Raw genomic sequence first — 11,345 nt, forward strand, 5'->3', positions numbered from 1 at the left:
AGTACAATATAGGAAAAAATGTCTGAAACCATTTCTTTTTCCCTTGGCAAAGTCCTCACTGTAGGTCTTTCCCTTGGGGGGAGGGAGTTATTCTCTGGGACGGACTTCAGGTCAGCCCCGGATATTTCCTGCTGCTTTGTTGCCTGCATTGCTGGAGACCTCGAATGCTGCTTCGGCAGATATTTGCCTCTAATGGCAGGTATGGGGTTTATTTTTATAACAATTCTTTTGAACCTGTGTGGAAGGTTCTATGGCAACTGGTTTCCTGGGATTATTCGGGACCGTCTGCTTGTACCCGCACGTAGCAGTTGCTACTGTGTGCGTGTGTATTCCAGCTCCTTCTCATGCAAATTTTAGGGCCAGTTGGCCGCACTTTGGCTCACTGTATCTCGTGAAGCATAATTTAAAAAACACTGAGGGAAAAACTTGCTACATTTTAAAAGTAAGACTGTCTCAAAAAGTTTCCTCCCAGTTACTTCAAAGCGTAAAAAGAATGGTGAGGGGCGCCTGGGTGGCTCAGTCGGTTAAGCGTCCGACTTCGGCTCAGGTCATGATCTCGCGGTTGGTGGGTTCAAGCCCTGAGTCAGGCTCTGGGCTGACAGCTCAGAGCCTGGAGCCTGCTTCGGATTCTGTGTCTCCCTCTCTCTCGGACCCTCCCCCACTCACACTCTGTCTCCCTCTGTCTCAAAAATAAACATTTAAAAAAAAAAAAAAAAAAGAGTGGTGAGAATTAGGTCAATTATTTGCAGCTTAAATTTGTCTGATAGCAACTCCTTGTTAACACCCAGGTCAGACTAAAGAATGGCCTGCACCGTTTATTTCTAAACAGCTCTACTGACTCAGAGGGTGTTTGGTTTTCACTACCTATAATTCCCTCCAGGAAATAGCTACATGAAATTAAGAGTGCAGTGGATTTTCAAAGGTTTAGAACTGATTCCAAAGGTAACCATAGGCAGTCTGGAAGACTGTGATCTCTCAAGGAACAAAAATTAGGCACTCTGACAGTTCTGAATTGTGAGAGAACATTTAGACATTCTTGGTAAATTTACCCAGTTTTTATCTGAAAATAGGAGATGGATTTTGGCCTCTGATATGTGAAGGGAATTTCTAGAACCTAAGGAATTCCTTCAGACAAGCAAACCCTTCCATAAATAAAGCAAGGCTTTGTTTTCAAATATGGACTCTGAAGTTTAAAATAAAGGCAAGTTGTTTCCAAGCGTAAAAGAGACCTAACCTGTGGGGTATCTAAAAGGACTCTCAGAAAGAAGCACTTATGCTGTGTCCCAAAGCCCCCAGAACAGCACAGGGAGTGAGGGGCTTGCACTTGGAGCCTGAGGGCAGCATGTGCCAGCCCTCCGCTAGATGGTGTGTTCTCGGTGCCCACCAGCGAATGATGGGTGGTGGTGGACGAGACAGATACCCTTTCTGCTCTGGTGGCACCCACAGCCCAGACCTGACCGGCAGGAGTGAACCGGAAACTGAAAGTGAGCTGAGCACCATGAAGGGAAAGGCAAAGGAGCATCTATAGAGGGGGCCCCACCCCAGTGTGGGGGGCCAGGGAGGGCTTTCTGGAGGGAAGCCCTAAAGAATGAATAAGCTAAGTGAAGAGGTGGGAGGTGAGCATGCCAGACAAAGACAACAGCTTGTGCAAGAGCCCTGGAGTGGGGAAAAACATGTTTGTTGGAAAAAACTGGCTGGAGAGTAGAGAATGAGGTGGAGGGTGTTGTGAGAAGCAGCTGGAGTGGAAGGGAGGGGTGAGATGGCCTGGGGCCCAGACACCGTGAGTGGGGAGCTCAGGCCCCGATCCCCCTAAGAGCAGTAGGGAGCCACGGAGGGCTTGAGGCAAGGGCCTGACCAGATTGGATTGGCACTGGACACACTCCGCCTTGCCTACAGCGTGTGAGTAGCTTCGAGGAGGCCAGGCTAGAGGAAGGAAGACCAGAGAGGGAAGCATGAAGAAGCCCATGGTGCATCACTGTATGTGAGAAGTTGCTAGAGGGGGAGGGAAGGCCTTTTAAAAACAGTTCCTTTTAGAGCAGAGCCTTGGAAAGACATGAGACAGTTGTCAGTGAGCCTGTCCCTTACACCCGATGGAGACACATGGCATTTCCCTGTGCTTTGGCGTTGCGAATCAGCGTGAACATTTGAGTTGTGTTCCCCTTACAGCAGAGACGGAAGGGCCAGCGCCATGCTCTCTCAGTCTACCCACACAGGACAGGTGGATTTGGGCCGACTGATGTCACTGGCACTTCTGCTTCCTCGAACATGGGTCACAGTGGCCACCGCCACCCCAGGACCGAGTCTGCCAGCTCCCAGTTCAGGGTGACCACATTTTTATCCGGCTGTCCCCAGGTTTGCCAGCACTAAGGGTAGTCCTTTCCTTTAATGCCCAACTGAAAAATTTCCATTCCGCAGGCAGGAAATCCAGACTTTTTTGTTTTCAGTTCCCCACCCCACGTGTTTCCAAGGATCCCCAAGGAATACTCACTTGTTCCACAGATCCATCCTGGTTGTTGCATGGTGCCTCAGCTGGCTGCTTGGCTCCAAACCCCTGATCCCTCCCTCCGGCATCTCTGCCTTTCCTACCCAGTCCCTGCAGCTGGACCTGTGTGGAGCCAGGCTCCTCCTTCCTCCCCCAGGGAGCACAGTTCGGGACGGATCCGGGGATGCCAGTGCCACAGAGGAAAGCTTGAGCCTGCATTCTGAAATGCCTGCTCCCGGAGCCCCTGGACCATGCCCTTTCTCCTCTTAGACAGCCACACCCGTTGCCCTCCCATTCCTAGCCGAGGAGAGCCTTTGATCAAGTTTCCCCTTCCTCAGATGGAGGCATCCACCCCCTGGGGGGCCCAGCGAGTGGGGATAAGCTGCTGCCCTCTGACCCGTCTCCAACAGGCTTCTCAGTCAACAGAATAATCACAAAGGTAACTCCATCCCAAACGAAGGAAACCTTTTCCGTTATTTTGTAGAGTGGTCAGCTGCACATTGCCTTAAATCTCTCCCTTCCAGAAGAGAAATTTGCCTTTACTTTTGCAGTCTATGAATTTGTTACCTTAAAATTCACATTTCTCTGGGACTTCACAGTCGGGTTCCATTTTTACAAAAAGCCAGTGGATGTTATTAAAACCCCCATTTTGTGAGTGAGGAAAGCCACAGTTTGACCTATGACTTAGCCAATGTCATATGCCAGGCGGAGACCCAGTGCGACTCAACATCGCACGCTCTGGCTGGGGTTCCACTCAGCCCGAACTCATGCACCCTCTGTCTAACACCTCTGTCTCCCTGGAGAGAAGCGGTGCGGGAGGAAAACACGTGTGGGGGGGGGGGGGGTGGCGTTTGCTCTGCTGCCCACAGCTAAGCACCTTGTCACCTTTGTCCCTTCTGGGGCACAGGGAGTACTTGGAGTCAGCATTTCTCTGCGTCAGGAAGTTTTGTCTGATCCCCAAAAGGAGGAGGTAAGGGCAGAGCCCATTTTGTGCCAGAGAAAGTGTGTTTTCATAGCAGGAATCTGCGTACTCCTCAGGATGGCTGTTCTGCTTTGCCTTTTGGTCTCTGGGTTTCTAATTTGAAGCTCATGGTTGTGATCACGACAACTCTTGGTTATTCTCTCACATGTGACTGGCACTGCACTGAGCACTTTACTTTATGAGCATGATCTCACTTCATCCTCCTGACGTGACGCTCTTTCCTCTGAGAGAGGCACTATTTTTAACTTATTTCACAGCTGCAGAAGCCGAACAGGACTCATGTGAAAGGTCTCACCACTTAGGGGTGCCACCTCGGACTGGTGATAGCAGTGCCCAAGCCACGTCTGACCCAGTGCCCAACCACGAACCTCAGAATATGCCGTATTTCCCTGTAAAAGGTCTTTACCTTCTGGGGAAACCTGGACAGTGGACTGAGAAAGAATGTCTCTGGGGACTCTCCTTTGTGTAGCGAGGGCTTGAGATGGGGGACTGAGGGCCCCCCCCCCCCCGGGCCAGCTAGCCCCGAGGAGGACAAAGGTTGGGGGCTTGGGTTGGAGGAAGGGCTAGTGAGTTTCCCCATCCTCAGGACTAATCTGGCACCGTGGATGTCCTCCTTGCACTGGTTTGGAAAGGGAGAGTTAAGATAATTGGAATGGAGAATCTGAAGGATTCTGAGTGGTTGGTGGCTTGTAAGATGGCCCCAGTGCTCCCTGCTCCCCAGTATTCCTGTTCTTGTGCCATCCCTTCCCCTTGAGCACGGGCAGAACGCACTGACTTGTTCCTGACAAACAGAATATGACAGAACTAATGGGACATCCATTCTGAGATCAGATTATTCAAGGACTAAGCCTTCTTTGTGGGAGGCTTGTTCTCTCTTCCTGGCTCTTGGATTCTGAGGGAATCCAGCTGTATTTGGCAGTCCTGTGGAGAGTCCCCCGAGCCAAGGGATTGAGGCCTGCTGGCCACCGCATGAATGAGTTTGGAAACAGAGGCCACCTCAGTGGAGCTTTCAGATGAGACCACCGCCTCCGCCTGTGGCTTGACTGCATCACTTGAGACTCCTTGAGCCAGAGGCACCCAGCTGAGATACACTCAAATTCCTGACCCACAGAAACTGCAAAGTAATAAGTAAGTAAGCTGCTGTGTTTTGGGGCAAAATCTATCACACAGCAGTGGATAGCTAGCACATCACACAAACTTGATCACTACCCCACGTTTATTACTTTATTGCCTCAGCTGTAAAGCTGAGCACACAATAGACAGTAAGATCGATCTCCAGGGCAGCAGGAAGTGCTGGGTCCCTCTCAGAAGCTAATATTCACGGGAGGAAATCCTATAGGACAAGGGGGGGGGGGTGGTGGTTGCCACTTTAAGAGGTAATGAATTCTTACAGCCCTGTAAGGAAGAGGGTGCCTGAGAAGGGCCTCAGAAGTTACCCTCAGAAAGGCTGTGGTTCCCTAATCAAGTGTATGTTGGGCGTTAGAAGGTAACATGTCCAGGCCTTCGGAGGCCCACGAATGCCTGCTTAGGAAACTGGAAGATTTCCATTCTGTGTGCCCCCCAGAAAGCTGTGCTCCAGGGTGAATTCAGTGTCCACCCATTCTCTTAAAAACTGTTTTGATTACAAAAGCAACACCCTGTTTGTTGTAAAACTCATGAAATGAACACTAAAAAGAAGTCTGTGAAGTAAGAAGCGAAAATCCCCTTCTTCCTCGCCTACTTTCCAGAAGTAGCCACAATTAACAGTCGGTGCGTATCCTTCCGGAGGTTTTGTTCTCCACACACTGATGTATGTGCATGTGTGTGGGGCGCAGGGGATGCAAGGAATAGTATGCCTTTTAACCAAAATGGGGACATTTTAGACATTTTGTTTGGCGCCCGTGGTGGGCACTTGGGTGGTTTGCTGAGTAGTGCCTGGCCGCCTGCTGGTTTGTGCAGCCGTGTGCCTGCTGAGGAGCAGGTGGATGGCTTCTGTTCTCTCCCTTCGATGGAAAGTGCGTTGTGGCTTTCCTCACTTATGGGGGATTTCTGGAACAGTGAGTGCCAGGAGAGGGATTGCTGGACAAACTATTTGTGACTTTATCTCCAGTAGCTACTTTGGGAACGCCCTTGAAAGGTGGCGGTTACGGTCGACCCCACGCTCACCACCAACCACTAGGTCCTACCGACCCCTTTTTATTTATGAGAGACTGTCGGGTAAGAGATGGCATTTTGTTTTTTGTTGTTTTAATTTAATTAATTAATTAATTAATTTTTGAGAGAGACAGAATGTGAGCCGGGGAAGGACAGAGAGAAAGGGAGACACAGAATCCGAAGCAGGCTCCAGGCTCTGAGCCATCAGCACAGAGCCCAATGCGGGGCTCAAATTCACGGACCATGAGATCATGACCTGAGCTGAAGCTGGACACTCAACCAACTGAGCCACCCACGCGCCCCTGGCATCTTGGTTTAATACACGTTTCTCTACCTGCCAATCCTTTGTGCTCTTGGCAGAGAAGCTGCCTTCCTGCTTCAAACACATGCTCCTTGGGCTCTCCTGGGCCCGCAGTTAGGCAGCCAGGCCTTGCCTCCCACCCAGCAGCTCAGCTGCCCTCTGCTCCTGCCTCTGCATCCTCGAACATCTATGTCTGTCCTTAATCCTTCTCCTGTGTCCCCAGCATGGCCCTGCATTGCCCTGATCAGTGAAGAAAGACTGCCTGGCTGTTGCGTCCCCGCGGAGAGGAGGCTGACAGAAATCCTTGCCCATACACTTGCTTGGGGCTTGGTCGGCATTCTGGGCTCCGAGGCTTTGCGCTGCTTCTTATTCTTTTCCCTTTTTGAGGTGACCAGGGTGTTGGCCTCTGTCAACACACGGCTCCAGAGAGACCTGATTCCATGCCTTTTACATTAGCTACCCTTCCAGGCTCTGGACCACTGCTCGCTCTCTAACGGTCAGGGCAAACGTGACCTGTCCACCCTGCCCAAGGACCTCTCTCTTTCTCTTAGGAGATGTCCCTCAGCTTGAGGAGGGTGCACATGCTGAAACAGGGGAAGGGAGCACCCCTTGGCCAGCCCATAGAGCCAGGTTTATCATGACCAGGGGTGAGCAGGGGATGGGACAGCCGATGGCCCGCCCACCTGGGAGCTACCACATGTGGAAGTGCTTTGGGAAAGCTGCACAGATGGGAGTGATTATCTGTGTCTGGGTTCTCATGTGTGGGCTGAGCTGACCCAGCCGGCCCTACGTCAGGAGAGGTAGGGGTACTTGAATGTCGGGTGATGGTTGGTACCAAGGCCTTGTGTCCACAATGGCAGAATCTCAGATAGGCCTGGGTCGAGCTTGACTCTGGATCTGAGAGAGACTGGGTAAGGAAGCCCCAGGCCTGAAGGCATGCACATGGGAGATGAGCCACCATAACGGGGACCCAGCTACCAGATGGTGTGGCCCAGGGCTTGGACCAGGTAGAATTTGTGCACAAGTGACAGCCAGAGCAGCCACAAGTTAACAGCGTGACTGCCAGAGGTTGGGGCTGAGTCTGTCGGTTGGAGGACAAGTGGAAGCGAGAAGGGCGGGCGCAGCCTTCAGCCCTGGCACAGGGTCGCAAGCCCCAAGACGCTGGGCCCACTGCTCTGAGATAAATCAGGCAAAGAGCGCTGGACTGGCTTCCTGACATCTGGGGACCTGTTGTCCGTCCAGTTACTTCTGCACAGACAGGCTGGCTGGCTGGCTCACATAACTGCTGCTGTGGGCAGGAGGCCGCCAGGATTCTCAGGTGTTTGGGGGGCGATGACGGGATGAGACAAGGGCATTGGTTGTTTCATTTTGCCCTTGTGGGTTGTGATGTAATGCTGCAGAAGCAGGAGTGCAAATCCTGAGAGGCTCAGGCTGCATGTTGTTGGGTGGGTCACTCGCATCTCTGAGCCTTGATGTCTGTTAGATAAAGGGAGTGCAATTAGAGGAGCCACCTCATAGGTGTGTTATGAGATTTATTTATTTATTTTTTAAAGTTCATTTATTTATTTTGAGAGAGAGAGAGAGAGAGAGAGAGAGAATCCCAAGCAGGCTCAGCACAGAGACCAACGTAGGGCTTGAACCCACGAAAACGTGAGATCGTGCCCTGAACCAAGGTCAAGAGTTGGATGCTTAACCGACTGAGCCACCCAGGTGTCCCCTGTTATGAGATTTAAAGAGACACACGTGGTGCCTGGTACATAGAAAGCACCCCGTAGATGGCAGATGGCACGAGTGTAATCCAGAGCAAAACCCTGCAGGAAGACTCCAGCAGTGGGGACCTCCTTGCCTCCTGTATCCACAGAGACTGTTGAGAAACTCAGCAAACCCAGGAAGGGCAGGAAGAGCTACATCTGGGCACAGCCAGGTGTCACATTTAGTGACCCAGCAGTGCCTGGAAGGTTTGCATATGCTTTGTGAGGTAGAGCAGGAGTGGGCAGGGGGAGGGACTGAGGAGCAGACACCATCTAATGGCTAGTGGGACAGAATCCACCTAGCTGGCAAAATACAGTCTCTGGAGGGGAGGGGAATTAACAGCAGCTGAAGTACAGTGTAGACACCTTTTTGGATATAGATCCAGGCTGAGATCCCTCCTTCTCTGGGAACCTGAGAACCACCCCCCCCCCCCAACTGCCCCCACAGCATTGAACTCCAGCGGCAGTGTTTATTCCAGCCAGAGCTGATCGGATTGAGGTGGACACCCGGCCCCAGCGGGCTGGGAGTCTGCACTGGAAGGGAGGGTGCTCGTCAGTCTTTGCTGGCACCGAGACCAGCAGGACATGTGAGCTCAGGAATTCCGTGCTGGGAAAAGCAGATGGACGCACAATGAGAAACAGAGAGACCTGCGCGCAAGGGAAAGGGAAAAGAAGGGGGGGTGGGGGAGGCTGGGAGAGCTGCTGCCTTGCCTCTTGAAGGCTTTCCAGGCCATTTCTGGTTCCTGGCCCTCGTGAGGCCCAGCTGCGTCCCTGCTCATGGACTCTGGGAGATACCTCGTGTCCTTATGTAACCAGCTTATTAAATGAGCTGGACTCAGTCAGGTGTAAGAAGAAACCAACTTAATTTTTTCCCCCGTGTCCTTTCCAACTTACCCTGTGGACTAGCTCTTTTCCCGGTCGACGCTGGAGACTTAGCAAGCCCCTTCGTCCCCTTCGTCTTTCTGGCGTTCGGCATGAAGAAGCCGAGTCTGCTTTAACCATCTGGTCACTGCACACAGTGTGGTGCAGTAACCAGAGGTCTGGACTCCCTAACGCCTGGACCAGAGGCCTGGAAGCCTGGGGTGGGGGAGGGCCCACGGTCAGCACTGTCACTGGCCCCCACAACCCTCCTGCCTCCCTCTTGCCCACTGAGATTTGTGAGCCTCGGGGTTGGAACAGGGGAGAGGGGAAAATTGAGGGGTCAGGGCCCATCTTACGTGGCCAGTTCAGTCGTGATTCAGAGCTTACACCAGAAGCCCAAGCACCCACACTCTTTACCCCCCATTGCTGCTGCTGCTGCTGCTGCAGAATTTCCCTTCTGGGCACTTCTGGCTCAGTTGCCGTGACCTGTGATACACCTTTTCCACCTCAACACTTATGGCTCCTTCCTTGGCTCCTGGGCCTCCTGCACTGTCTCCCCCCACCACACCCCCCTGGCTGCCCTCTGGTTCCTAGGAAACCATATCCTTGCCTCCCCCGCAGCCCCTGATGGGCTTGCCATTTGCTCCAGTATGGTCTCATTTCTCTCTGCCGCAGGTCTGGAGACTTGAGGCACGAGTCTTGTAGTAGTGCTTATGCCAAACCTTTGGAATGGTCCCTCGAAGGCCCTCTCACTTGATTTAGGGTCGGGGGAACACCCACCCTCCGTGTGGTGGTGGTGGCCAGGGAGCATATCACAAGGACAACTCATTCCCCCCACCCCAGGATATTTTTCCTGCACCTCTCACACAGGCTGCAGAAGGGCAATCTGCTAATGTTGTAGAATCCTTTTGGAGTCACCCCCTATAGTGATGGTCCTACACCTTGCTCTAGGATGTGGGACACTTGGAAGCTATTATTTTGCCCTTAGCCTCTGGAGTCTCACATAAAACTAAGGCCGAAAGAGTGCCTTTTTAACATTTTGTTACCTTGAAACGTCCCCTTTCTGTTTAATCCAGTTGCCTGGCTTTGTCTTACTATAGCCTAGAGTCTTTGCAAGCCTGCATATGACAGATGAGGTGGTCTCAGATCAGAGAGGACCCCCTTGAGCTCCCAAGGACCATCTGTAAACTGTGAGCATCCTAGACTCCCAATACTGTTGTTTTCGGTAGTCCAAAGGCTTCTCTTTCAGTCTTGCTCCAATTGGCAAGATTTTGCAAGATTTGGGGGAGGGGATCCTGCTCAGTGTCACTTGCTTGAAGAACATCACTGTCTTCCTGCCGTGTTCCCACATAAGCCCAGCAGGTCGGTGCCCCCCAGCGACCAAGGTATCGGTGCAAACCGGAGTGTGGGGGCTTGGCTGGGATCGGAGAAAGTCTGGGTCTGCAGGTACACTCACCACGGAGACCTTAGTGACAGTAGGGCTCCTACGCCTGCAGGCCTTAAAAGGCCACTGGCTGGGATGGGAGAGGAAGGACAGGTGCTGATCTGAGTTGGGCAGACCTCAGGGACCTGGCTGTGTTTGCTGGCCGGCGGAGCCATGCACCAGGCGCTACGGCACCATGCACTTGAGCACAGCTCTTCCGCCCCCCTCCCCGACCCCCATTCTCTTCTTCCATGCTGTTGGCCACACCCCCATTTTACACCAAGGAGAGCCAGTTCCACATGTCTGATGGGTTTATTCCTACCTCTCCTTCCATATAGCCAGGGTGTGGTTTGACTCAGGTTTGGGTTTGGGGTGGGGGTTGGGAGAAATAGCTGGTGTCTCGGCCTGCTTTTGTCTGGGTCACAGCTAGTCTAGGAAAAGGGTTATTCCATGTTGCCCAGCATGGCTTTCCAGAACTCTTCGCTTTGGGGTTTGGACCCACGATCAGTGACCAGTAAGGCTGGATGGACCCTGTTTTCCTTAACCATCAATCCTTCCATCCCGGACACACCAGTCCAGGTGTGTGGGGAGGCCTGGGCCAAGGTTGAGGTATTCTCACCAAACACACCAAATAGGGTACAACAACTGTTGACCTCGACAGCTGACTAGAGGTTTGGGAGAAGGGAGCTGAGAACTCTTAGCTAGTGCCTGACATCCAGCACCTTCCGGATTAACTGCTGCTAGGGCATTTTTCCCAGCTGTCTGACTGTGAGCCTCATTTCCTCCTCTCCTGTGAGGTGAGAACAATCCCTTCTTCACCTGGGTGCTGTGAGCGTTACATAAGAAAACGGAAGTCCAATTCCAAGCACATAGTAGGGTGTAGTAAATATCTGTCTCTACCCAACTACATCTTTGCTAGAAGCAGCTCTCGTGTGGCAGTATTGCTAAGTCATTGGGAAGAGGGATTGCTGGGTCCGAAGGTATAAGCATTTTAAAAATTTTGATGCATATGTATATCCATGTTTGACATACACGTTGCTAAGTTGCCCTTGAAACATGTTGAATCAATTTATACTTCCATCCATAGTACAGAAAGTACGTATTTCTCCATTCCCTTGTCAACATGGAGATTTTTTTCATCTTTACAAATCCGATAGGCACCTTGTGATGGTTTGTGCTTGATTTGGTATCCCTCCCTCTCTGGTTATTACTGAGGCTGGCACCTTTTCTTCCTTATTGGCCATTTGTGTTCTAATGTGTTCGTGTGCCTAACGAAGTTTTCTGTCATGGTGTCTGTATTTTTCTTCTTGATTTAAGAGAGTTCTTGAGATAGCATGAATATTGATCCTTTATTTTTCTTATTTGATATTTGCCTTCAGCCTTGGTCATCTGTTATTTTTCAGAGGGCAGAA

General features: G+C 51.7%; 1 protein-coding gene across 14 annotated transcripts in view; it reads left to right on the top strand.

Moving 5' to 3' along the window:
- Positions 1–11,345, top strand: part of RALGPS1 (Ral GEF with PH domain and SH3 binding motif 1) — a 314,360-nt gene that overhangs the window by 168,374 nt on the left and 134,641 nt on the right. The gene's annotated exons all lie outside the window — the stretch shown is intronic.

This window comes from Panthera pardus, unplaced genomic scaffold (assembly GCF_024362965.1).
Source record: "Panthera pardus isolate Hobbes unplaced genomic scaffold, ASM2436296v1 HiC_scaffold_20, whole genome shotgun sequence".
Classification (NCBI taxonomy): Eukaryota; Metazoa; Chordata; class Mammalia; order Carnivora; family Felidae; genus Panthera; species Panthera pardus.